Source organism: Loxodonta africana, chromosome 22 (assembly GCF_030014295.1).
Source record: "Loxodonta africana isolate mLoxAfr1 chromosome 22, mLoxAfr1.hap2, whole genome shotgun sequence".
Lineage (NCBI taxonomy): Eukaryota > Metazoa > Chordata > Mammalia > Proboscidea > Elephantidae > Loxodonta > Loxodonta africana.
Window position 1 is genome coordinate 55,573,247 of NC_087363.1, and position 27,642 is coordinate 55,600,888.

The window sequence follows — 27,642 nt, forward strand, 5'->3', positions numbered from 1 at the left end:
ACAAATCGCAGATGCCTTATTAGGTTTTTCCTCCCTTTCTCCTCCCTTGTTTTCATTTTTTGTTCTATGCCTCTGCATGCCTGTTTGAACCAGACATGATTTCTCCAGGGACTTACCCACAAAGTCATCACGAAACAGAATTATAGAACCAATAACCCGATATCTTGGATACAAGCCTCTTTCATGACTGAAGATTTAAACATTGGAAGTATTTTAGGAAGAAAATCGTTTCATGGTTGTTAAGATATTCGGAGGCTTTTCACTAGTACACGTCTGCTTTGTTTAATTTGTCTCAGAGCAGACAAGAAAAATGCCAAGAGTCTGCCTTTGGGGAGATGTCATTTCATGAGCAATGAAGCAATAATAAGTGGTAAAGATAGAATTTCAAGGAAGCATTTTTGAGAGGGAAATGCAGCCATAAAACTGTTCAGTTCAAGAGACTGTCATAGGCTGTCCTTATTTTCAGTTTTTTTTTTTTTTCCAGCCACCTACCTGTCCATGCAGTCAATGTTGTTGTCAGCTGCCATCGAGTCAGTCCCCAGTTCGTGGCAACCCCATGTGTTACAGAGTAGAACTGTTCCATGTGGTTTTCTTGGCTGTAATCTTTTATGGAAGCAGCTCTCCAGGCTTTCTTTCCATGAAGCTGCTGGGTCGATTTGAGCTGCCAACCTTTAGGTTAGCGGCTGATTGCAACCCACGTGCTCCACCTAGGCTCCTGTGTAGTCAATAAATATTTACTCAGTGACTGCAGCATCACAGGCACTGGAGTGTTGGAAAGATATTACAGCAAGTTCACTAAGATTCCAGGAGATGGCCCTCATTGTTGGAATATTTTTTTCAAGAGAAACAAGGCAGGAAGCAGTGTCAAGAAGTTGAATGCAAGAGGCAGTCCAGGAACCTGACAGTAGAAGCCATATTGGGTAAAAATCATGGAAGAAAGAAACTGAAGTGAACTTATACCAGAAATGCACCCCAGACCATCTCAGTCAAATGGAGGACAAGGATAATGTGGTCCTATTACAACCTGAAGAATGGACTTAGAGGCATGAGCCAGCAGCAATGTGAGGTTTTGACACTTCAGACATGTGATCTTATTCATACCTGACTCCAAAGGTCTTGTTTTTAACCACTACACTAGTGTTTCTTTCAAAGTATCTTTTAGGTGGCTGAATTAAAATGACCACCAGGGTCCCTTCCAATCCTACTTAGACATCTTTCCTCCAATGAAGGCTTCCCTGAGTTCAGAAATCTGTCTTAGTTTCTCTCCTCTATTCTCCCATAGCATCCAGTTCTTTCTCTTATGGTGATATTAATCACTCTGTATAATATTTATCGGCTGCCTTGTCTTTCTCCCGTGCTGGACTATAGGCTTCTTGAAGCCAAGGACTGTCTCTTGTTCACTGTAATATCCTCAGTGCTTTGCACACTGTCAAAGCTCAATAAGTACCCATAGATAACGAGGGGGAGTGGATAGATGAATGTATGGAGTAACACATTGACCAATGGATAGACTGATAGATCTATAAATGCTTAAAGCAGTGAGTGAAGGCACTGAATATTTGTTTACCTTAAGAAGTCTAAGATAATCAACATAAAGATAAATAGCTGCTGTTTGTCAACTTAGATGTCACTCAGTTACTGATCTTGCTGGAATTTGTGTTCCAAAGTATGAAGGAAAATTAAGTCTAAACTTTCCAATATCTGTACTGAAGTGGGAAGGGGGTGGAATGATGGTTGCTGCTCTGTTCCGATTGCCTCCAGAAGCGCAACTCTACTATGGTCTACATGCATACATGTGCTATGGGTAGAAGCAGCTCCAACCCAAACAAATTGGCTACTACTCAGCATCTCCCTTAGGAACTAGCCATAGACAAGTAAGCAACTTGAGCTCTTCTGCTCCTCCTTTTACAACACTTCATACCACATGATGTAGATTGAATTGTGTCCTCCAAAAAGATATGTTAAAGTCCTAACCCCTGTACCTGTAAATGTGACCTTGTTTGGAAACAGGCTCTTTCTTTGAAGATGTTATTAGTGAAAGAGGTGATACTGGGGCAGGGTGAATCCTAATCCCTTCTGAGTGGCGTCTTGTAAGTGGGAAAACAGACACAGACACAGACACACAGAGGGGAGACACCATGTAAAGATACATCTACAAGCCACAAAACAACAAGAGACACCTGGAGCCTCCACAAGTTGGAAGAGATAAGAAAGGATCTTCCCTTAGAGCAGACAGAGGAAGCATAGGCCTACCAACACCCTAAATTCATACTACTAGCTTTCAGAACTGGGAGGTAATAAATTTCTTTAAAACCACTCACTTTGTGGTATTTTGTTACAGCAGTCCTAGGAAACTGAGACAGAGTTTCATACCAGGAAGTAGGTGCCGTGGTAACAAATACCTAAAAATGTAGAAAGGGCTTTGGAATTGGGCAATGGTTAGAGGCCGAAAGAGTTTTGAAACACTCGATACTTAAAGCTTGGGTTAACTTCAACAGACTGTTGTTAGGATTACATACATTAAAGATGATCCTGGTGATGGCTCGGGCAGGAGTGAGGAGAGCTATACAGAAAGTTTCTATTGTCATGGACAGAATGTTGCTAGAAAGATAGATGCTAACTGTGCTGCTGGCGAGGCCTTAAAAGGAAATTGTAAACATAATAGTTAACACAGAAGGAAAGGTGATCTTTATTTTACTGTGGCCAAGAACTTGGCTGAATTATGTTTGAGTATTTTGTGGAAAGCAGAACATGTAAGTGATGAACTTGGATACTTGCCTGAGGAGATTTCTAAGCAAAATCTTGAAGGTGCAATATTTCTCCTTGCTGTTTATGTAAAATGCAGGAAGAAAAAGATGAGTGAGGAATGAACTGTGCAACAAGAAGCCAGAACTTGATGGTTTAGAGAACTCTCAGCCTATCCATGTTGCAAAATTGAGAAAGCATGCTCTGGAGAGAACATCAAGGGTATGGCTGGACAATTCTTGCTAAAGAAATCAGGTTTATGATTTATGGATTCAATCAACCATCTCAGCAGAAACACTGAGAGCTTAGACTGATGGGGACAGAGATAGGATGAACTGAGGGAAAGCTGTCCGAGTCCTGGAATTCTACAAGCAGGATATGGGCCAACGGAGCTACTTGGCTCTGGACATCTGTTGTCCTTCAGGAAAAGGAAAAAAAGGATCCTAGGAGCAATTCAGAGGCCACCAAGGCTGCCAGCATGGGTCCAGGAGGCAGGGCTGCTCTTTCCTGCATTTCAAAACCTCCAGAACTATGAGACAATAATTTTCTGTTCTTAAAACCACCCATTTTGTGGTATTTTGTTACAGGAGTCCCAGAAAACTAAGGCCCCCAAGCTAATGGAGAACAATACACGTTATCAGCCAGTGTGTACTATATGACCTGTTGTCAGGTGCCATCCAGTTGATTCCATCTCATAGCAACCCATGTGACAGAGTAGAGCTTCCCCATAGGAAGCTTCCCCGTTCTTAGGCTGTAATCCTTACAGGAGCCGATCTCCAGACCTTTTTCCCACTGAGCTGCTTGGTAGGTTCAAACTCCCAACCTTTAGTTTAGCAGCCAAGAGCTTAATCGTTGTGTCATGAGGGCTCCTTTATATGACCCTACTTAAGTAAAAAAAAAAATTTTAAGTCATTATATGCATATACAAATCTACAGAAGGAACCTGCCAAAATGATAAAGGGAGATATTCTTAGATTAGAGGAATGAGAAAAGGAGAATTTTTGGCTTTTTGATTACCTCTATTTTCTAATTTTTTCTTTTATTTTCTAATTTTTCTATAAACTGTATTTCTGTTGAAATAAAAACAAGTTTTAGAATAAGATAGCAATTCTGAACTCACAGCAATAATTGCAACCACTATTGCTTTAGCACTTAATATACCCCACCTCTCCAATTCACCGTAAATTCCCAGAGGTCACGTCGTGATATGCCTTACAGTGTCAGTTTCTTAGCCCTTAGCACAGGGCTCTGCAGAGTCGGAGCTAGATGACAAATGAATGGGTTCTGTTTCTCTTCATAATTCAAACACACGTACTAGAAGTGAGGATGGCGAATTCTTAATCTCATCTGAAATTTGGAGAAAGTCCGAAGGATATTTGTACACTTCAGAATTGTCAATCCTTGGGATAACGTGGGCTTGAGGCAAAAAAGGAGAGCAGTAAATGGTGAGTCAGTTGTGCAAGCATGCTCATTGATTCTGACTGTCTTTTAATGGTAAACCTTCTCCAGTTTTCTTCCTCATTCTTCTTAAATATGTGATTTTCCCTTGCAAAGTGGGCGTGTTCTTACAATGCCTTTTAGTGGTAGCCTTTGTCTTTGTATATAGTCTGGCTGAGAATCCAAGGAGAGCCAGGAGGCCAATATTAAATTTATTCTTTCTCTTCTGAAACAAGCAAACTGTGCACACCAGTAGCAAGCTTGGGAGGATCTTACTCAGAGCATTTCATCAGGGCTGACCTGGTGAAGAGCTGGCTTCAAGCAAGGTCACCTCTAATAATGAACACCGAAGGTAGGTACAGCACAGGAAGACCATCATGGGGCTGAGCTTTGCTTTTAAAGAATTGGAGCTATGTACATAGTTTCCAAATGGAATCAAGAGAGGCTCCTAGCACAACATGGAAAGAAACTTCCAGAAAGACACAAGGCAAAGGGTAAGCAGCAGGACTTTGGAATCAGGTGAACTTGAATTCAATGCCTGGCTATACTGGGCCAGCTTGGGGCAGTGTTTCTCAGCCTCGCTTTCCTCTAAATTGGGTATAATATAGTATAATGTAGTCTGTATCCCACAGGTTTCCTGAGAGGTTTTTAAAAAGACAGTATGTGAAGATGGCGGACTAGGCAGACGCTACCTCGGATCCCTCTTACAACAAAGACACGGAAAAACAAGTGAATCGATCACATACATAACAATCTACGAACCCTGAACAACAAACAGATTTAGAGACGGAGAACGAACTAATACGGGGAAGCAGCAATTGTTTTCAGAGCCTGGAGCCAGCGTACCAGTCAGGTACGGCACAAGCACAGAGAGCTGCTCCACCCCCCTGAACTAACCCCGGGAGGGGGACCAGCCAGTTCCGCGGGCGGCGTGGGACGCAGCCGGTAGGAGAAGTCCCCGGGAGGCAGTGACTGGTCTTGGAACTGGGAGAGCAGCGTCCCAGCCAGGGAACCATCCCGCCGGGATTTGGACTGGACGCAGGTACGGCATAAACACGGAGAGCTGCTCCACCCCCCTGAACTAACCCCAGGAGGGGGCCCAGTTGGGTCGTGCAGGCGGCGTGGGACGCAGCCGGTAGGAGAAGTCTCCGGGAGGCAGCGACTGGTATTGGAGCGGGGAGAACAGCATCCCAGCCGGGACACTCGGTCACGGCACAAGCACGGGGAGCTGCTCCACCCACCTGAACTAACCCCGGGAGGTGGCCCAACTGGTTCTCGGGGGCGGCATGGCAACGCGGCTGGAGGGACGAGAAGTCTCCGGGAGGCAGCGACTGATTTTGGAGTCGAGAGTGCACCGTCCCAGTAGGGGAGCCTTGACGCTGGGCGTGGGGCTGGAAGCGGAGGATCTGACCTTGACTCCAGCGGGCCAGACCCCCTGGGGGCAATCTCCACACAGCCAGCACACATAGGCGACGCGCCCTGCGGGAATCTCAGATATAATAGTCATTCCAAGCAAGACAAGCAACTCTGGCTATATTCTGAGGTGCTACTCTCCTATCTCTCTGTTCGCTCCCACACCCTCCCCAGGCAGCTTCATTAACATCCGAATAGCCTGAGCCAGAGGGAGAACTCTGATAGGGATCTGACTGCATTATTTTTTTAGCGGATTTTCTGGAAAAACTAGTTTCCCAGTGATGGCTCGGAGACAGCAGTCCATATCAAACCACATAAAGAAGCAGACTATGACAGCTTCTCCAACCCCCCAAACAAAAGAATCAAAATCTTTCCCAAATGAAGATACAATCCTGGAATTATCAGATACAGAATATAAAAAACTAATTTACAGAACGTTTCAAGACATCACAAACAAAATAAGGCAAACTGCAGAAAAAGCCAAGGAACACACTGATAAAACTGTTGAAGAACTCAAAAAGATTATTCAAGAACATAGTGGAAAAATTAATAAGTTGCAAGAATCCATGGAGAGACAGCATGTAGATATCCAAAAGATTAACAATAAAATTACAGAATTAGACAACGCACTAGGAAGTCAGAGGAGCAGACTCGAGCAATTAGAATGCAGACTGGGACATCTGGAGGACCAGGGAATCAACACCAACATAGCTGAAAAAAAAATCAGATAAAAGAATTAAAAAAAATGAAGAAACCCTAAGAATCATGTGGGACTCTATCAAGAAGGATAACTTGTGGGTGATTGGAGTCCCAGAACAGGGAGGGGGGACAGAAAACACAGAGAAAATAGTTGAAGAACTCCTGACAGAAAACTTCCCTGACATCATGAAAGACGAAAGGATATCTATCCAAGATGCTCATCGAACCCCATTCAAGATTGATCCAAAAAGAAAACCACCAAGACATATTATCATCAAACTCGCCAAAACCAAAGATAAAGAGAAAATTTTAAAAGCAGCCAGGGAGAAAAGAAAGGTTTCCTTCAAGGGAGAATCAATAAGAATAAGTTCAGACTACTCAGCAGAAACCATGCAGGCAAGAAGGGAATGGGATGACATATACAGAGCACTGAAGGAGAAAAACTGCCAGCCAAGGATCATATATCCAGCAAAACTCTCTCTGAAATATGAAGGTGAAATTAAGATATTTACAGATAAACACAAGTTTAGAGAATTTGCAAAAACCAAACCAAAGCTACAAGAAATACTAAAGGATATTGTTTGGTCAGAAAACCAATAATATCAGAAACCAGCACAACACAAGGTCACAAAACAGAACGACCTGATATCAACTCAAACAGGGAAATCACAAAAACAAACAAATTAAGATTAATTAAAAAATAAAAAAAAATACACATAACAGGGAATCATGGAAGTCAATAGGTAAAAGATCACAATAATCAAAAAGAGGGACTAAATACAGGAGAAATTGAACTGCCATATGGAGAGTGATACAAGGCGATATAGAACAATACAAGTTAGGTTTTTACTTAGAAAAATAGGGGTAAATAATAAGGTAACCACAAAAAGGTATAACAACTCTATAACTCAAGATAAAAGCCAAGAAAAACGTAATGACTCAACTAACATAAAGTCAAACACTATGAAAATGAGGATCTCACAATTTACTAAGAAAAACGCCTCAGCACAAAAAAGTATGTGGAAAAATGAAATTGTCAACAACACACGTAAAAAGGCATCAAAATGACAGCACTAAAAACTTATTTATCTATAATTACGCTAAATGTAAATGGACTAAATGCACCAATAAAGAGACAGAGAGTCACAGACTGGATAAAGAAACACGATCCATCTATATGCTGCCTACAAGAGACACACCTTAGACTTAGAGACACAAACAAACTAAAACTCAAAGGATGGAAAAAAATATATCAAGCAAACAATAAGCAAAAAAGCAGAGGAGTAGCAATATTAATTTCTGACAAAATAGACTTTAGACTTAAATCCACCACAAAGGATAAAGAAGGACACTATATAATGATAAAAGGGACAATTGACCAGGAAGACATAACCATATTAAATATTTATGCACCCAATGACAGGGCTGCAAGATACATAAATCAAATTTTAACAGAATTGAAAAGTGAGATAGATACCTCCACAATTATAGTAGGAGACTTCAACACACCACTTTCGGAGAAGGACAGGACATCCAGTAAGAAGCTCAATAGAGACACGGAAGATCTAATTACAACAATCAACCAACTTGACCTCATTGCCTTATACAGAACTCTCCACCCAACTGCTGCAAAGTATACTTTTTTTTCTAGCGCACATGGAACATTCTCTAGAATAGACCACATATTAGTCATAAAACAAACCTTTGCAGAGTCCAAAACATCGAAATATTACAAAGCATCTTCTCAGACCACAAGGCAATAAAACTAGAGATCAATAACAGAAAAACTAGGGAAAAGAAATCAAATACTTGGAAAATGAACAATACCCTCCTGAAAAAACACTGGGTTATAGAACACATCAAGGAGGGAATAAGGAAATTCTTAGAAAGCAACGAGAATGAAAATACTTCCTATCAAAACCTCTGGGACACAGCAAAAGCAGTGCTCAGAGGCCAATTTATATCGATAAATGCACACATACAAAAAGAAGAAAGAGCCAAAATCAGAGAACTGTCCCGACAACTTGAACAAATAGAAACTGAGCAACAAAAGAATCCATCAGAAGAAAACAAATAATAAAAATTAGAGCTGAACTAAATGAATTAGAGAACAGAAAAACAATTGAAAGAATTAACAAAGCCAAAAGCTGGTTCTTTGAAAAAATTAACAAAATTGATAAACCATTGGCTAGACTGACTAAAGAAATACAGGAAAGGAAACAAATAACCCGAATAAGAAACGAGAAGGACCACATCACAACAGAACCAAATGAAATTAAAAGAATCATTTCAGATTATTATGAAAAATTGTACTCTAACAAATTTGAAAACCTAGAAGAAATGGATGAATTCCTGGAAAAACACTACCTACCTAAACTAACACATTCAGAAGTAGAACAACTAAATAGACCCATAACAAAAAAAGAGATTGAAACGGTAATCAAAAAACTCCCAACAAAAAAAAGCCCTGGCCCGGACGGCTTCACTGCAGAGTTCTACCAAACTTTCAGAGAAGAGTTAACACCACTACTACTGAAGGTATTTCAAAACATAGAAAATGACGGAATACTACCCAACTCATTCTATGAAGCCACCATCTCCCTGATACCAAAACCAGGTAAAGACATTACAAAAAAAGAAAATTATAGACCTATATCCCTCCTGAACATAGATGCAAAAATCCTCAACAAAATTCTAGCCAATAGAATCCAACAACACATCAAAAAAATAATTCACCCTGATCAAGTGGGATTTATACCAGGTATGCAAGGCTGGCTTAATATCAGAAAAACCATTAATGTAATCCATCACATAAATAAAACAAAAGACAAAAACCACATGATCTTATCAATTGATGCAGAAAAGGCATTTGACAAAGTCCAACACCCATTTATGATAAAAACTCTTACCAAAATAGGAATTGAAGGAAAATTCCTCAACATAATAAAGGGCATCTATGCAAAGCCAACAGCCAATATCACTCTAAATGGAGAGAACCTGAAAGCATTTCCCTTGAGAACAGGAACCAGACAAGGATGCCCTTTATCACCGCTCTTATTCAACATCGTGCTGGAAGTCCTAGCCAGGGCAATTAGGCTAGACAAAGAAATAAAAGGTATCCGGATTGGCAAGGAAGAAGTAAAGTTATCACTATTTGCAGATGACATGATTATATACACAGAAAACCCTAAGGAATCCTCCAGAAAACTACTGAAACTAATAGAAGAGTTTGGCAGAGTCTCAGGTTATAAAATAAACATACAAAAATCACTTGGATTCCTCTACATCAACAAAAAGAACACCGAAGACGAAATAACCAAATCAGTACCATTCACAGTAGCCCCCAAGAAGATAAGATACTTAGGAATAAATCTTACCAAGGATGTAAAAGACCTATACAAAGAAAACTACAAAGCTCTACTACAAGAAATTCAAAAGGACATACTTAAGTGGAAAAACATACCTTGCTCATGGATAGGAAGACTTAACATAGTAAAAATGTCTATTCTACCAAAAGCCATCTAGACATTTAACGCACTTCCGTTCCAAATTCCAATGTCATATTTTAAGGGGATAGAGAAACAAATCACCAGTTTCATATGGAAGGGAAAGAAGCCCCGGATAAGCAAAGCTCTACTGAAAAAGAAGAAGAAAGTGGGAGGCCTCACTTTACCTGATTTCAGAAGCTATTGTACAGCCACAGTAGTCAAAACAGCCTGGTACTGGTACAACAACAGGCACATAGACCAATGGATCAGAATTGAGAACCCAGACATAGATCCATCCACGTATGAGCAGCTGATATTTGACAAAGGACCAGTGTCAATTAATTGGGGAAAAGAAAGCCTTTTTAACAAATGGTGCTGGCATAACTGGATATTCATTTGCAAAAAAATGAAACAGTACCCATACCTTATACCATGCACAAAAACTAACTCCAAGTGGATCAAAGACCTAAACATAAAGACTAAAACGATAAAGATCATGGAAGAAAAAATTGGGACAACCTTAGGAGCCCTAATACAAGGCATAAACAGAATACAAAACATTACCAAAAATGATGACGAGAAACCCGATAAATGGGAGCTCCTAAAAATCAAACACCTATGCTCATCTAAAGACTTCACCAAAAGAGTAAAAAGACCACCTACAGACTGGGAAAGAATTTTCAGCTATGACATCTCCGACCAGCGCCTGATCTCTAAAATCTACATGATTCTGTCAAAACTCAACCACAAAAAGACAAACAACCCAATCAAGAAGTGGGCAAAGGATATGAACACACATTTCACTAAAGAAGATATTCAGGCAGCCAACAGATACATGAGAAAATGCTCCCGATCATTAGCCATTAGAGAAATGCAAATTAAAACTATGATGAGATTCCATCTCACACCAGCAAGGCTGGCATTAATCCAAAAAACACAAAATAATAAATGTTGGAGAGGCTGCGGAGAGATTGGAACTCTTATACACTGCTGGTGGGAATGTAAAATGGTACAACCACTTTGGAAATCTATCTGGCGTTATCTTAAACAGTTAGAAATAGAACTACCATACAACCCAGAAATCCCACTCCTGGGAATATACCCTAGAGATACAAGAGCCTTCATACAAACAGATATATGCACACCCATGTTTATTGCAGCTCTGTTTGCAATAGCAAAAAGTTGGAAGCAACCAAGGTGTCCATCAACGGATGAATGGGTAAATAAATTGTGGTATATTCACACAATGGAATACTACACATCGATAAAGAACAGTGACGAATCTGTGAAACATTTCATAACATGGAGGAACCTGGAAGGCATTATGCTGAGCGAAATTAGTCAGAGGCAAAAGGACAAATATTGTATAAGACCACTATTATAAGATCTTGAGTAATAGTAAACCTGAGAAGAACACATACTTTTGTGGTTACGAGGCGGGGAGGGAGGGAGGGTGGGAGAGGGTTTTTTATTGATTAATCAGTAGATAAGAACTGCTTTTGGTGAAGGGAAAGACAACACTCAATACATGGAAGGTCAGCTCAATTGGACTGGACCAAAAGCAAAGAAGTTTCCGGGATAAAATGAATGCTTCAAAGGTCAGCGGAGCAAGGGCGGGGGTCTGGGGAACATGGTTTGCGGGGACTTCTAAGTCAATTGGCAAAATAATTCTATTATGAAATCATTCTGCATCCCACTTTGAAATGTGGCGTCTGGGGTCTTAAATGCTAACAAGCAGCCATCTAAGATGCATCAACTGGTCTCAACCCACCTGGAGCAAAGGAAAATGAAGAACACCAAGGCCACACGACAACTAGGAGCCCAAGAGACAGAAAAGGCCACATGAACCAGAGACCTACATCATCCTGAGACCAGAAGAACTAGTTGGTGCCCGGCCACAATCGATGACTGCCCTGACAGGGAGCACAGCAGAGGACCCCTGAGGGAGAAGGAGATCAATGGGATGCAGACCCCAAATTCTCATAAAAAGACCATACTTAATGGTCTGACTGAGACTAGAGGAATCCCGGCGGCCATGGTCCCCAGACCTTCTGTTGGCACAGGACAGGAACCATCCCCGAAGACAACTCATCAGACATGAAAGGGACTGGTCAGCGGGTGGGAGAGAGATGCTGATGAAGAATGAGCTAATTATATCAGGTGGACACTTGAGATTGTGTTGGCATCTCTTGTCTGGAGGGGGGATGGGAGGATAGAGAGAGAGGGAAGCTGGCAAAATTGTCACCAAAGGAGAGACTGAAAGGGCTGACTCAAGAAGGGGAGAGTAAGTGGGAGTAGGGAGTGAGATGTAGGTAAACTTATATGTGACAGACTGATTGGATTTGTAAACGTTCACTTGAAGCTTAATAAAAGTTAAAAAAAAAAAAAGACAGTATGTGTGTTTCACTTTAGCACAGTGCCTAGCATACTGTAAGCATTTAATAAAAATGTTCTCATTATTATGAGCAGTTGTAGTATAGTGTTGTTAGGTGCAGTCGAGTCAGTTGCGACTCACAGCGACCCTGTGTACAACAGAATGAAACACTGCCTGGTCCTGCACTGTCCTCACAGCTGTTGTTATGCTTGAGCGCATCGTTGTAGTGTAGTAGTATGTGATAACGGCATGGGATGGGGACCCACTGCAAATGGAGTCAGACTCTGGGTCCAATCTCTAGTATATCACTAATTATATCATTATGGCCAGATATGTCATTTCTGTCTCTTACTATCCTCATTGGTGCAGTAAATAAATTGGGCTGGATTTAGGATTGCAAACTAGCAACCCACAGACATGCTTTATTTGACTTCTTTGCTGTTGTTAGGTGCCGTTGAGTTGGTTCCAGCTCATAGCAACCCCATGTACAACAGAAAGAAACACTGCCCAGTCCTGTGCCATCCTCATAACTGTTGCTAGGTTTGAGCCCATTGTTAAAGCTATTGTGTCAATCCATCTCGTAGAGGGTCTTCTCCTTTTTCACTGATCCTCTACCTTAACAAGAATGATGTCCTTCTCCAGGGACTGGTCCCTCCTGATAACATGTCCAAAGTACATGAGATGAAGTCTCACCATCCTAGCTTCCAAGGGGCACTATGGCTGTACTTTGTCCAAAACAGATTCATTCGTCCTTCTGGCAGTCCATGGTATATTCAGTATTCTTTGCCAATGCCATAATTCGAAGGCATCGATTCTTCTTTGGTCTTCCTTATTTAGGGCCCAGCTTTCGCATGTATATGAGGCAACTGAAAATATCATGGCTTGGGTCACATTAGTCCTCAAAGTGACATCTTTGCTTTTGAACACTTTAGAGGTCTTTTGCAGCAGATTTACCCAGTGCAATGTGTCATTTGATTTCTTGACTGCTGCTTCCATGGACGTTGATTGTGGGTTCTTAGAATGTTCAAATAATTGGAGAAATTTTACTAAAATATCTCTATTTCCAATTTTTAATAAAATTCAGGCCAGCATTTTCATATGGCTATAAATGAGCAGCAGAATGTCCTTTTAGCCAGGGCATTCACTTTCTTTCCACCACACATTCCCCCCATGTCTTATTGTCTTACACTGGAACCACCTAACAGTTTGCATTAATTAACTGGTTCCTGTAGCCATTTAGGTTTGCAACCCGTGGACTAGAACAGGGACTCTTAACCCAGGTACGCATTACCATCACCTGGGGAGTATTTAAAAACAATAGTGCAGCCACCCCCAAGACCAATTAAATGAGAATATCTGTGGGTAAGGTCTGAGCACTTGTATTTTTTAAAACTTCTTCAGATATTTGAAATCTGCACTCAGTGGGCAAGGTATACTCACAGATTCTGCCATTGTGAGAGTCGCCTGATTCTGGAGTCATTGATTTTTCCATCACTCCAGTCAAAATGTAGAAACACCTACTTTATGAAAGGTACAACAGATATTCAAAATACAACCACTACCCATTAAACATGATGAAGCACAGCAAACAAGAGCCTAAACCATTTCTTTCTGGGCTTTCTTTTTAATAGCCACAAGAGAGCTTGGAGATGAATTTCCTTTGGCTTATTCTAAAAATAATAATTTTTTAAAGGGAAAAAATATACATAGCTGTTCTCACTTTAATGCTTTCTTTTTGCATCTTATTAGTTACCAGTTCCTATATCAAGCTTAGAAACTCTTTGTAGATTTAATGTAGATGTTCCACTGTGATTACTCTAGGCAAGAAAGAAAAGATGTACTATTATTCACACACACTGTATTACAGGAATAACAGAGCAACATTAATTTCCAAGTTTTAAAATATTTTCTTTACCCTTTCTTTTTCCTTTCAGTGCCTCTGAAAATGTAGGGATGCTTTTAGTAAATTTTCTTTTCTGCCTAACAAAGTTTGAAAAGTTCGCTTTAATGCTCTTCACTTTTTAATTAGAAAAAGAGCGTATTTGATTTCATTATTTTCATTTGCCTATCACTGAATGTTATATTTCTATCAACTGGGCTATCTAGAGAGTTGGGGGTGAAAACTGGAAAGCAAAATTAGTGTTCATATAAAGCAGTGGTCCTCAAATAGAGGGCCGTTTTGCCTCCCAGGGGACACTTGACTATGTCTGGGAATATTTTTGGTTGTCACAGCTGAGGAGAGGGGTTCTGTATGCATCTAGCCGGTAGAGACCAAGGATGTTACTAAACATCCTACACAACGCAGACAGAACAACCCCTCACAACAAAGAATTATCTGGCCCCAAATAACAATAGTGCCAAGGTTGAGAATCCCTAACATAAAGCAGGTTTTTTTTGTTTGTTTGTTTCTTTGTTTTTACTTTGCTCCAGATGAATAAATTGTGGGTTTTCAATCCCTGACCATGGAAAAATCATCCAGACTGTGCTTTACATTTAAAAATGTGGACTGTTTTTTTTTCCCCCTTCAAAGTACTCTGTGCTCTGAAATGAATGGTTAAATGCAAATTCTGGCCAGAGTTAGTCTGTGGGTTACTTAAGAATAAGAGTTCTGGTGGTGCAGTGGTTAAGTGCTTGGCTGCTAACCAAAAGGTCAGTGGTTCGAAACTACCAGCAGCTCTGCAGGAGAATGATGTGGCCGTCTGCTCCCATGAAGATAACAGCCTTGGGCAGCTCTACCCTGTCCTATAGGGTTGCTATCAGTTGAAATCCACTCAATGGCAGTGGGTTTGATTTTGGTTTGGTTTTACTTGGGAGTAGGAAGAAGACAAAGTATGGCAATGACTCAGGAAAGGAAACAACCAAAAAAATGTATTTCAGCATATTTATGCAAATTCTTCTATGCCTTACATTTTCATAAACAGAAAATTCTTGTGGGAAAGCCAGTCTTTCTTGGGGAATTAGAATTTGCCAATATTAGTCAACTGACATAATTACAAATTGGCGTGAGGAACCTATATATTGTACTGGGAAAAGTTCATCACCAGCAAAGGATGACCAGTTATAAATGGCCAAATTCCTGCCCTGAAAAAAGACACACTGTTAATTCCCAAGGCTTGAATACTCTGGTTTTTAAGATGGTTCTGGGTTGGTATGCATGTGGCTGGAGTGGGATTTCTCTTTGACCACAGTTACACAAGGTTCATGGCTGCTTGAATAATAATAATAATAAAGGCTCTCTTTGAAATAGAATTTGGAATGGGATGAAACATACGCAGTAACACTTATTGTTTGGTCAGAATTTTGCTTTATGTTTTTTGAGCAAAGAGTTCTCTTTCAACTCTACCTGGCCATTTCACAAAGCTCAGTTGACACACCTGGGGAAGAAACTAGAGAGTGCATGTTCCAGCTAAAAGCAAAGAGAAGCAGGGTCATGGAAACTTCAGAGACACATTCAAACTCCCTGAGGGATGGAATTATGGGACTCAGGGCTGGGGACCATGGTCTCGGGGGACATCTCACTCAATTGGCATAGCACAGTTTATAAAGAAAACATTCTACATTCTACTTTGGTGAGTAGCGCCTGGGGTCTTAAAAGCTTGTGAGCAGCCATCTAAGATATTTCACTGGTCCCACCCTGTCTGGAGCAAGGGAGAATGAAGAAAACCAAAGACACAAGGGAAGGACTAGTCCAAAGGACTGATGGACCATAACTTCCACAGCCTCCAACAGACTGAGTCCAGCACGACTAGATAGTACCCGGCTACCATCACAATAGAGGGTCCCAGATAGAGCTGGATAAAAATGTAGAACAAAATTCTAACTCACAAAAAAAGACCAGACTTACTGGCCTGACAGAGACTGGAGAAACCCTGAGGGTATGGCCCCTGGACACCCTTTGAGCTCAGTACTGAACTCACTCCTGACATTCACACTTCAGTGAAAGATTAGATAGGCCCATAAAGCAAACAGTAGTAAACATAGTTCAGCCACTTATAGGAGACTAAATGGGCACAACAGCCCAGGGACAAGGGTGAGAAGGCAGGAAAGGGCAGAAAAGCTGGACAAATGGAAATGGGGAATCCAGGGTCCAGAAGGCAAGAACGTTGACACATCGTGGGGTTAGCAACCAATGTCACAAAACCGATGTGTATTAATTGTTTAATGAGAAACTCATTTGTTCTGTAAACCTTCATGTAAATCACAGCAAAAATAAATAAAAAACAAAAGCAAAGATAAGACACACCAAAGGGACCAAACAAAACACACCTCTGACCAGTGTCTGGCCTACAGGCCACTAGCTTGAAACTGATGGAAGAAATAAACTCTAAAGTCTCTTTCAATTGAAAAATTGGGTGATTTCAACAGATGAATGGATAAACAAAGTGTGGTGTATACATACAATGGAATATTTTTAGCCATAAAGGGAAATAAAACTCTGACATGTGCTATGAAATTGATGAACCTTGAAAACATTATGCTGAGTGAAATAAGTCAGACACAAAAGGATAAATGTTGTATGATCCCAGTTTTATGAAATATCTAGAATATACAAATTCATAGAACCAGAAAATAAATTAGAAGTTGTAGGGGGATGGTGGGGGGAGATGCCTCGGGGGGGATGAGGAGTTCTTGTTTCATGGGTGCAGAGCTTCTGTTTGGGGTGATGGGAAAGTATTGGAAATGGATAGTCCTGACGGCTGCACAACAGTGTGGATGTAAATAATGCCACTGAATTGTATACTTACAAATGCTTAAAGGGGCAAATTTTTAAAAAAATCTATGACTTAAATTTTAGTATGAAAACTCTATCTTTACATCATTGCCAGGAATTTTTTTTTTTTTAATGCACCCTTTATTGTGTCATTTCCCTTCTCAAAAATCCACAGTGGATTAAGTTCATGCTTTTAGCACTATTTTTTTTTTTCTAAACATGGCTGAGTTCTAAAACTTAACCCAAGCCCCCCTCTTCCACCTGATTTCCCAGTATTCTCTGACTTTACTGCTTGCTTTCAGCCCTATAAGACTACTTCTTATTGCCTAAATGTAATTTGTATTCCCTTGCCTAGCGTTATCTCAGAGCAGACAGCTCTCTCCTACCCCATCTTGACCAAAGGCATTCATCCTCCATTCTTAAATGTCATGTTCTTTTTCAAGTCCTTCCTGATTCCTCCAGGGAGATGTCTAGCCATAACACTTAAATACAGCCCCAGCCACAGTCTGCCTCATATGGTGAAATGGATGAGAATTCAGGCCTGAAGAATATGCAATATACCATGGACTGCCAAAAGAACAAATATATCTGTCTTGGAAGAAATACAGCCATAATGCTCCTTAGAAGCAAGGATGGCAAGACTATGTCTCACATACTTCGGACATGTTATCAGGAGGGATCAATCTCTGGAGACATCATACTTAGTAGACAGTCAGTGAAAAAGAGGAAGACCCTCAATGAGATGGACTTACACAGAGATTGCAACAGTGGGCTCAAACATAACAGTGATTGTGAGGATGGTACAGGACCAGGCAGTGTTTCCTTCTGTCGTACATAGGGTCACTACGAGTCAAAACTGATTCGACAGCACTTAACAACAACAACAACAATCAGGCCTGAGCACTTAAAAAAAAAAAAAAATTTTTTTTTTTTTTTTTTAGCTTTGAGCAATTCATTTAACCCATTAAATCTCAGCTTCCACATGTCTATAATGAGAATGTCACCCAGGTGTCAGCTGTCTCCTTGGCCACAAGAGCTCCACATCAACTAGTTCACAGCACTCAGATCTTAAACTCATTTCTTTAAGAAATCCACACCATGCATTTTGTAAGTTTGTACTTTTTATTGAACACCTATTTTACTTGAATATATTTATATATATAGATGTTGAATACACACACACACACTGACCTGGTGGCTCAGTGGTTAAGAACTCAGCTGCTAACCAAAAAGGTCAAGAGTTCAAGTGCACCAGCCACTCCTTGAAAACTCTATGGGGCAGTTCTACTCTGTCCCAGGGGGTCACTATGAGTTAGAATTGACTTCAGGACAGTGGATTTGGTTTTAGTTTGGTGTATATATACACATTAAAAAAAAAACTAAACCCACTGCCATCGAGGCAATTCCAACTCATAGCGACCCTATAGGGTTTCCAAGGCTGTAAATCTCTATGGAAGCATACGGCCACATCTTTCTCCTAAGGAGCTTCTGGGTGGTTTCAAACCACCAACCTTTCAGTTAGCAGTCAAGCACCTTAACCATTGCTTCACCAGGGCTCCTTAAGTATGCATATATATGTATACATATGCATATGTGTGTGTGTGTGTGTGTGTGTATCTTCTCCATGGTTCTCTTCCCTGGCTAAACCTTCTTCCCCTTCCCCCCTCCCATCCCACCTACCTCTCGGGCCTTAACCTCTTGAGTTTTGATTTCCCGTTGTTGTCATTGGGTGCCATCATTTTGATTTCAACTCACAGAGACCACATGTGACAGAGTACAACTGCCCCATAAGTAATATGGACTACATTCTAGGCTTTAATCATTATAGGAGCAAATCGCCAGGTCTTTCTTCTCCAGAGCAGCTGAGTGGATTGGAGCCACCAATCTTTCAGTTAGCAGGCAAGCATTGAGCCACCAGGACCCACTGCCTTGGACATTTTAAATGTCCCAGCCTCCATCATTCAGAGAAATTTACTCTGTGCTTCTGTGTCCACTCTTGCAATTCCAAAGTCTTCTGTTTCCATAAAACAAGGCACTCTTTGGCTTCCTAGAAAGTAATAGAGAAGATAACTTTTTTTTTGTATCAGTGATAATAGAACCCATCTTATGATATTATCCTGAAGAAATACAATGTTTATAAAGTGCTCAGCATAGATCCAACACATAATGAGTGCTCCAGTCTTAGCCTTGCTATTACAGTTCATTTTATTTCTGTCTCTCTTACAAGATTATGGACACTTTAAGGGGAAGGTTCTTTATTTGTTTATGGTTCAATTAATAGCACAGCAATTAGATTCTCCACCTTGGTTCCACATTAGAGTCACCTAAGGAGCTTAAAAAAAAAAAGCTCCTAATTCAGATCGAATACCTCAGAACGCATCAGGTGGGACTGGGCTTCAGTGTTTTCCAGGTGATTTTAATGGGCATCCAGGGTTGCAATAGCCATTTTATATAATACCTCTCATGCAGCAATAATAATAATACAGACTACATTCTCATTATATGGCAAGCACTTTGCTTGAATCACCTTATCGCAGCAGTTCCCAGGCTTTGATGCACATTAGAAACACTGCACAAGCTTTTAAAAAGTCTCACAACTAGGTGGAGTCCCTGGGTGGTGCAAACAGTTAAGCACTCAACTACTAGCTGAAAGGTTAGAGGTTGGAACCCACCCAGAGGTACCTCAGAAGAAAAGCCTAGGGACCTCCTTCTGAAAAGTCCCAGCCTTGAAAACCCTATGGAACAGTTCTACTCTGCACACATGGGGTCTCCTTGAGTCAGAATCAACTTCATGGCAACTAACAACGATGATGTCCAGACACCCCATAACAATTAAATATCAGTTAGATCAGAAGGCACAGGGAAGGGGGCTGGCAGCAGTAGTGTTTAAAGACCCCCAGGTGATTCGAATGGCCAGCCATGTTTGGGAGCCAGTATCTTATTTAAACTCTCACTACAGCCTAGTAAGATAGAGCACCTTGTTATCCATATTTTACAGATGAGGGCTGAGGTTGAGGGAGGTTAGGGAACATGCTTGGGTCCCTCAGTTAGTAAGTCAGAACTGGAGATGGGATTCCAGCCTCAGCAAGCTGACCGGGAGCCCTAGCCCTGATCCCCGCACCTCTCCTGCCTTCTTTAGGAGTGAAGTAAGTGCCCCTGAACTGAGTTATGGAGCCTTAACCCCACAGGAATGGTTGCTTGTGAGGAATATTCTTGTGACCCCGTATTCTTTCCCTACCGTGGGCAACCTCGTGTTTCTTTCAGCAGCTCTCTGTGTCTGCTCACAGCATCTTTCCCTTCTCTGTGACTCTTTTTTAGCCACAGAGCTTGAAACGCTCAAATATATTGTTTGGTAGTATGACCAAATCCTGAGATCCTGATATGACTTGGTTTCAAACCCACCTTTATACTTAAGAATATTTATAATTCATTTATATTTATATATTTATAATTAAGAATATTTTCTTATCCAAATGTACATTAGTATGTTTGATAATAAAACCCATTGCCATAGCGACCCTATAGAACATGGTAGAACTGCCCCACATGGTTTCCAAGGAGTGGCTGGTGGATTCAAACTGCCTACCTTTTGGTTAACAGCCTGAGGTCTTAACCACTGCGCAATTTAGTTCGATCCCATAAATGGTTTTCATCTAAGAGATAGCAGAAAGCAAACGAAGCCAATATTTTCTTTATTTTCAAGTTTTGATAGAAAAAAAATATTGCTCTCTAGGTGGAAAGAAACAAGTATTGAAGTCATAATATTGCCAATACATGAGACCTATTTTTATCAAAAATGAGTTCCTTTGCCCCCTGAGGAAGCCATGCAGTGGGGTCAGACTTACCTCCCTGGCTCCTTCTCCCCTTCCCTTGGGTAAGCACCATGCTTCACCTTACCCTGCAGCGCACCCACTCAATAAACCCACCACCTCAGAGCATCTAGATCGGTGGTTCTCTGACCACGGCAGACATCGAAATCACCTGGCAGGCCTGTCCAAGCATGGACTGCTCAGCCCCACTCCCAGGGGTTCTGGTTGGGGTCCCTATGAGCTGGAATTGACTCCATGGCAATGGGTTTGGGTTTTTTGTTTTTTGTTTTTTTTTGGTAAAATCTGGAGCCCAATTATTTGTATTTCTAATAAGTAGCCAGGCACTACTGCTGGTTCTGGGATCACATTTGAAATCCGCTGATTTAGATTATCAAATAATCTATTAAAAGCTGAGTTTGTGTGCCTTTTCTGAAACTCAGAAATCAGAAACATGGGAGTTAAGCATAGAATCTTTTAACATCTTCTAAAGATGTGCTTTTGACTAACAACTGCTGACCGTATTTTAACAAGGAGGCAACATTTATTGAGGTCTAGATTCTGAGCAAGGCCTCCCTCCATTAAAAAAAATGAATTAATACTACAGATGGAGCCAGTTTTTCTGAGAATTGTAGCACCTCTTGGCTACCTGCAGGTGGCAGAATATTCTAGCATAAATACCTTCTTTGTTTCTCTTCCCTGTTGTGAAATCATTGACAACTTTCGGAAGGATTTACCACAATCACTGTTCCTATGTTAAAAAAAAGGGGAAAGAAAAAAACTAAAGGGAGGGAGACGTTTTAAAGTATAATGGATACAATTGTTCTTCTCAAGAAAAGGAATATCATTAGCAATTTGGATCATTTATTTGGCACATCTTGAAAAAGCCACCGCATTGAATAACCATTACTATAAACAGGTGCTAAACATTTGCTGTTATACCAGGATATAAATTAAATGTTTACATGGGCTCTGTCTCTTACTGTTCAGAACAGCCTGTAACGTTAAATATTACCCCTGTTGAGTAGAAGAGAAACCTAAGATTCAAAATTCTACCTATCCTCCCAGTCCTATTTAGGCTTTTACTTGTTCCGTGAAGCTTTTGTCAATATCCCAAATCTCAAGAAATCTCTCCCTCGCCTTCTCCTCAAGAGCCGCAGTAGTCACCTAGTTCTTCAGCAACTTATTGGAGTTTGTGCACTCATATTGCTCCCTCAGTTAGAATTAAACTTTTGAATGAGACAATATACTGTAATAAAAATAATAGCTGAAACATTGAGCCCTCAGTACGTGTGTGCTAAGCCCTATACACGCATTTTCATTTAATCTACATAATGAGCATATGAGTCCTGTCAACCTGTTACCCTGGAGTCGACTCAGACTCATGGGGACCCCATGTGTGTCAGTGGAACTGTGCTTCGTAGGATTTTCAATGGATGATTATTTTGGAGGTAGATCACCAGGGACTCCTGAGTCCTGTTAGGATCCCCATTTTATAAGGCAGGAAACTGAGGTCTAGAGAGGTTAGGTAACTCTCCCAGGTCACACACCTACTAAAGGGCAGTGCAAAGACTCCAACTCAGATTGCCCAGACTCCAAACCTCATCTACCTACTACATTTAAATATTTCTCAGTATTATGAAAGGAGCTCTGGTTGCACAGTGGTTAAAGTGCTCCACTGCCAACTGAAATGTTGACAGTTCAAACCCAACAGCGGCTCTGAAGGAGGCAGACGTGGCAATCTGCTTCCATAAAGGTTACAGCCTTTGAAACCCTATGGGGCAGTTCTACTCTATCCTGTAGAGCCACTAGGAGTTGAAATTGACTCCATGGCAAGGGGTTTGCTTTTGGTTTTGTTTTTGCTTCAGTTTCAGTATTATGGAGTCCCTGGTAGTACAAATAGTTAACATGCTTGGCTGCTAACCGAAAGGTTGGAGGTATGAGTCCACTGAGAGGCTCCTTGGAAGAACGACCTGGTGATCTACTTCCAAAAAACTCAAAATCATGACTCATATGGAGTTACCATGAGTCGGGGTAGACTAAGACAGCAACTGGTTTGGTTTTTCACAGTATTGTAGGAAATAAATGGGGAAACCAGAGGGACAGTCCTTTGTTTAAGGCCTTGGTTCACAACTTTCATTGAAGGAGGATTTAACAAATTAAGAAGGAATTTTTTCTTAGCAACACTGCTTAATGGCAGTCATAAAATTATAGTATCACTAGATTAATAGAAAGAACTATGAGCAAAAACAGATTATGAAGCAGTGATTCTCCAACCAGACACAACTGGCTTGGAGGCAGGGAGGGAAAATCAGGGTATTTGTGGGTGGAGTGTAATTATAATTTGAGAGAACATATTCAAGAGTATAATTTTGTACTTAGAGGATGAGAAATTTTTTATTTTAATTTAAGAAATTTTGTTCTCAAGTCTTTAATTCTATGTTCCTCAAAGTGTGGTACCTTGACCCCAGGCACCAGCTTCACCTGAGCCTTGTGAGAATCCCTTGCTCCCCCAGGCCTACTAAACCAGAATCTCTGTGTGTGGGCTTGGGTATGTGCCTCCTTAACAAGCTCCTGGGTTATGCTCCTAAATTTGAAAACTACTGCTTCACTTTTACAGCGATGATGCCACCAAAGGAGGACCTCACATTTAGAGATGGGATATGTGGTACATGCAGGGTGTGAAGTCAGTGGGTTTTGGTTAGAGTCTCCACACCACCACTTAGTAACTTTCTAACTTTGTGCAGTTAAATTGTCTGAAACTCAGTATGGTGAGTGAGGGGTGTCTTCATTCTAGGAGAGGAGGGGTGGGGTAGAGATTGGATGAAGGGATGTTGTAAAGTAAGAATATAAAGCAAATATCAATGATGCTTAAAATTATTCTTTTTTTATAGGTACTTTTTTAAAAAAATTATTTTTGTTGCTGGAAATATACACAGTAGATCATACACTAATGCAACAATTTCTACATGTACAATTCAGTGACATTGATTATAGCCGGCCCTCTCTATCTGCAGGTTCGGCATCTGTGGATTCAACCAACCGTAGATAGAAAATATTTGGGGGAAAATATCTACATTTTTTTTTTTGCTTGTCATGATTCCCTAAACAATATAGTATATAACAACTATTACATAGCATTTACGTTGTATTAGGTATTATAAGGAATCTAGAGATGATTTAAAGTATACAGGAGGATGTGTGTAGGTTATATACAAACACTATGTCATTTTCTATAAGGGACTTGAGGATCTGCAGAGTTTGGTATCCACAGGGGTGCTGGAACCAATTCCCCTGGATACTTAGGAACAACTGTACGTTCTTCAAGTTTTACAACCATTTTCATCCTCCTTTTCAGAATTGTTCCTCCCCGATTAATATAACGTCACTTCTTCATAAACCTCCTATCTGAACGTTCAAGTTGCTTTTGACAATTTGATCCATATAGATAGCTCTTAAAAGAGCACAACACTCAAGGCAGACATTCTTTACTAATTAAGCTTAACTATTGTTTGGTTTTAAGATGACTTCAGGGGATATTTTTGGTTAAGGTTTAAAGATTATCTTAGGGCAATAGTTTCAGGAGTTCCTCCAGCCTCAATGGTTCCGGAAAGTCTGAACTCTATGAAAATTTGAAATTCTTTTCACTTTCCCTTTTTGATCAGGATTCTTCTGTAGAATCTTCGATCAAAACATTCAGTAGTGGTAGCCGGGTACCATGCAGTTCTTCCGGTCTCATGGCGAAGGTGGCAATTGCTCATGGAGGCAATTAGCCATGCATTTCATTTCCTCCTCCCATTCCTGACTGTCCTCCTTCCTCTATTGCTCCATATTTAAAATTACTTTGAAAATGAAAATACTTTCAATTGACCAGAATTTAAAGATTTTTGCCTTTAGGGACCATGTATAGGGGAAAAATGTATCTTTAAACATTTGTCCTCGCCCAAGTATGTTTCCCACCTAACTAGACATACAAGGAAACACAAGCTCCTGGATACAAGATCTTTCTGTAGGAGATAGGACAAAGACTCCCACATTTGTTATTGTTGTTAGGTGCCGTCGAGTTGGTTCTGACTATAACGACCCTATGTACAATAGAACGAAACACCGCCCCGTCCTGCACAATCCTCACAATCGTTGTCATGTTTGAGCCCATTGTTGCAGCCACTGTGTCCATCCATCTTGTTGAGGGTCTTCTTTTTTGCTGACCCTCTACTTAGCCAAGCATGATGTCCTTCTCTAGGGACTAGGCCCTCCTGATAAAATGTTCAAAGTACATGAGATGAAGTCTCACCATCCTTACTTCTGAGGAGCATTCTGGCTGTACTTCTTCTACCACAGATTTGTTCGCTTTTCTGGCAGCCCACGGTACATTCGATATTTTTCGCCCACACCATAATTCAAAGGCATCAGTTCTTCTTTGGTCTTCCTTATTCATTGTCCAACTTTTGCATGCACAAGATCTTTCTGTAGAATGTAGGGCAAAGTCGCCCACATTTAGAGTCATTTTTCTTCCTGCACTTTCCTTCTGCTGCTCTCTCTCACGTTGCCAAGGGACTGTAGCTTAATTCATGTCAGCTGAAGACATTAATGATGGGATTCCAATGTATTCTCATCTGGAAAATAGATTTTACACCTTTTGTATTAAATTCTATTTTTAGTGCAGTGCCAGGCATGCTGTGACTCAGTAAAGGAGAGCCATCTATTTAAAGCTCCTGCTTCTACCATGCTTAGTTTAAGGGTTGTTTGAGGATTAAATAAAATATATGTATGGAATCTGGGCCATAGCAGATGCTTTTTAAAAATATCTATTATTCACTTCATATCCACTAGGATGGCCATTTATTTAAAAATATAATAATAAGTTTTGATGAGGAAGGGGAGAAATTGAACTCTCGTCCATTGTTGGTGGGTAAGTAAAATGGTACAACTGCTGTGGAAAACGGTTTGGTAATTTCTCAAAAAGTTAAACATAGAATTACCATGTGACTCAGCAATTCCACTTCTGGGTATATACCTCAAAGACTTGAAAGTAGGGACTCCAATAGATCCTTTACACCAGTGTTCATTGCACACTATTCATAATAGCCAAAAGGTAGAAACAATCTAGATGTCCATCAATAGAGAATGGATAAACAAAATATGGTACATACACAACAAACCAAAAAAACTGAACCTGTTGCCGTCGAGTCGATTCTGACTCATAGCAACCCTATTCGTACACACAATGGAATAGTATCCAGCCATAAAGAGAAATGAAGTCCTGGTACGTGCTAAAACATGGATGACCCTTGAAAACATTATCATAAGTGAAATAAGCTAGACACAAAAGGACAGATAATGTAAGATTCCATTTATATGAAACATCTAGAATAGAAAAATTCATAGAGTCAAAAAGTAGATTAGTAGTTATGGGCAGGGCAGGGGTTGGAGAGTTATTGCTTAATGGATACAGAGGTTCTATCTGGGGGATGAAAAAGTTTTGGAAATACATAGTCATGTTGGTTGCTCAACATTGTGAATGTGATTAATATCACTGGATTGTACACTTAAAAGTGGTTAAAATACCAAATTTTATATAGTGTATACCACATTAAAAAAAAAAGCTATTATAATTGCCTTCATGGCTTGGCCATAATGTCTGGATCCCAGGGATCCTGCTTATGTTAATCCTGTGTATCAGAGGGAACACCAGACACTGGCTAAGTGAAGGAATTATTTGCTGACCTTTAAAAAATAACTTTGGCATGAGCCTGTATTTACTTGAAAGTTTATTTCTTTTCTGATATCATAATTCCTGTCGAAGAGAAAGTCTTTAAAAAATGTTTGCCAGTTCAGTTATCTGTTGAAATAGGACTTGTTCCATATGGACCATTAACTTGCTAAATATTTCTAATTGGATAGACTAAAAACAAGTAGTTTGAAAGACCAGCCTCTTTCCCAATTGCTCACAGCTTAAGATGCTGCAGGAGGAAGACAACCTGAAATGCTTGCATCAGCACCATTAATTTCTCCACAGGGCTAAATTTGGCTGGTTATTTTTGGACGTATAATATTACTTATTCATTTTGGCAAACCACAGCTCCCTGTCTGCAGTTTTTTTCTTACACGTTACATTAGAGGTTGTTGGACTTCTCCACTGGATGGAATTATCTGCTGCATGATTGCATTCTCAGTCTCCTCAGTGCTTGGATCCCTGATGTAATAGGCCCTACTGGCTCCTCTGGTGCCCACTGGTAATATTGACACAAGCTCAGAATAAAGGCAGCTAATCATTCAGCAGAGTATGTGGTTTGGGGCACTGCGTCTGGGAGTCTGGGATGCAGGACATCACCCTTAAAAACTGCAGAGAAACCTAGAAATGTTAAAAAAAAAAAAAAAAAATCCATTAACCTCTTTCTAGTTCTTTGGTATTTCTTTGCCTTCTGACATTCCCCAATTTATGAAGTCATCTTAAATATAGTCACATATTTCCTTGAAAAGAGAAAGATCTATGGGGGAAAAAAATAAACCAGAAGGCTGAAAAACATTCAAATGAGCTTCTAGTTGGCAAAAAGGAGAATATATATTTAGACCTCATTGGAACTATTCAAAGGGAAGAATTTAGAATAGAAACGTTTCTTTTTTTTTTTGAAAGAGCTCCATTTGCTTTCTTTGATATATCTTGACACGTAAGCTGTACTGGCTACTATTTTAAGATTAACAATACTTTAGTTTGTGGGTACAGTACTTCACAGCATTATTTTAATGGCCTACACACTTTTTTAAACAAACTTTTTATAAAGGTATAACATACATACCAAAAAAAAAGGCACAGAGCTTAAGTGTAGAACTCATTTCTTTTTTTTTTTTTAACAAAGTGAGTACACCCATGTAGCTAGCACTCAAATCAAGAAACAAAATATTACCAGCACCCCAAAAGGCTTGATCTAGACTTTTCAAGGAGCTACTGTTCTCAATAGGTAACCA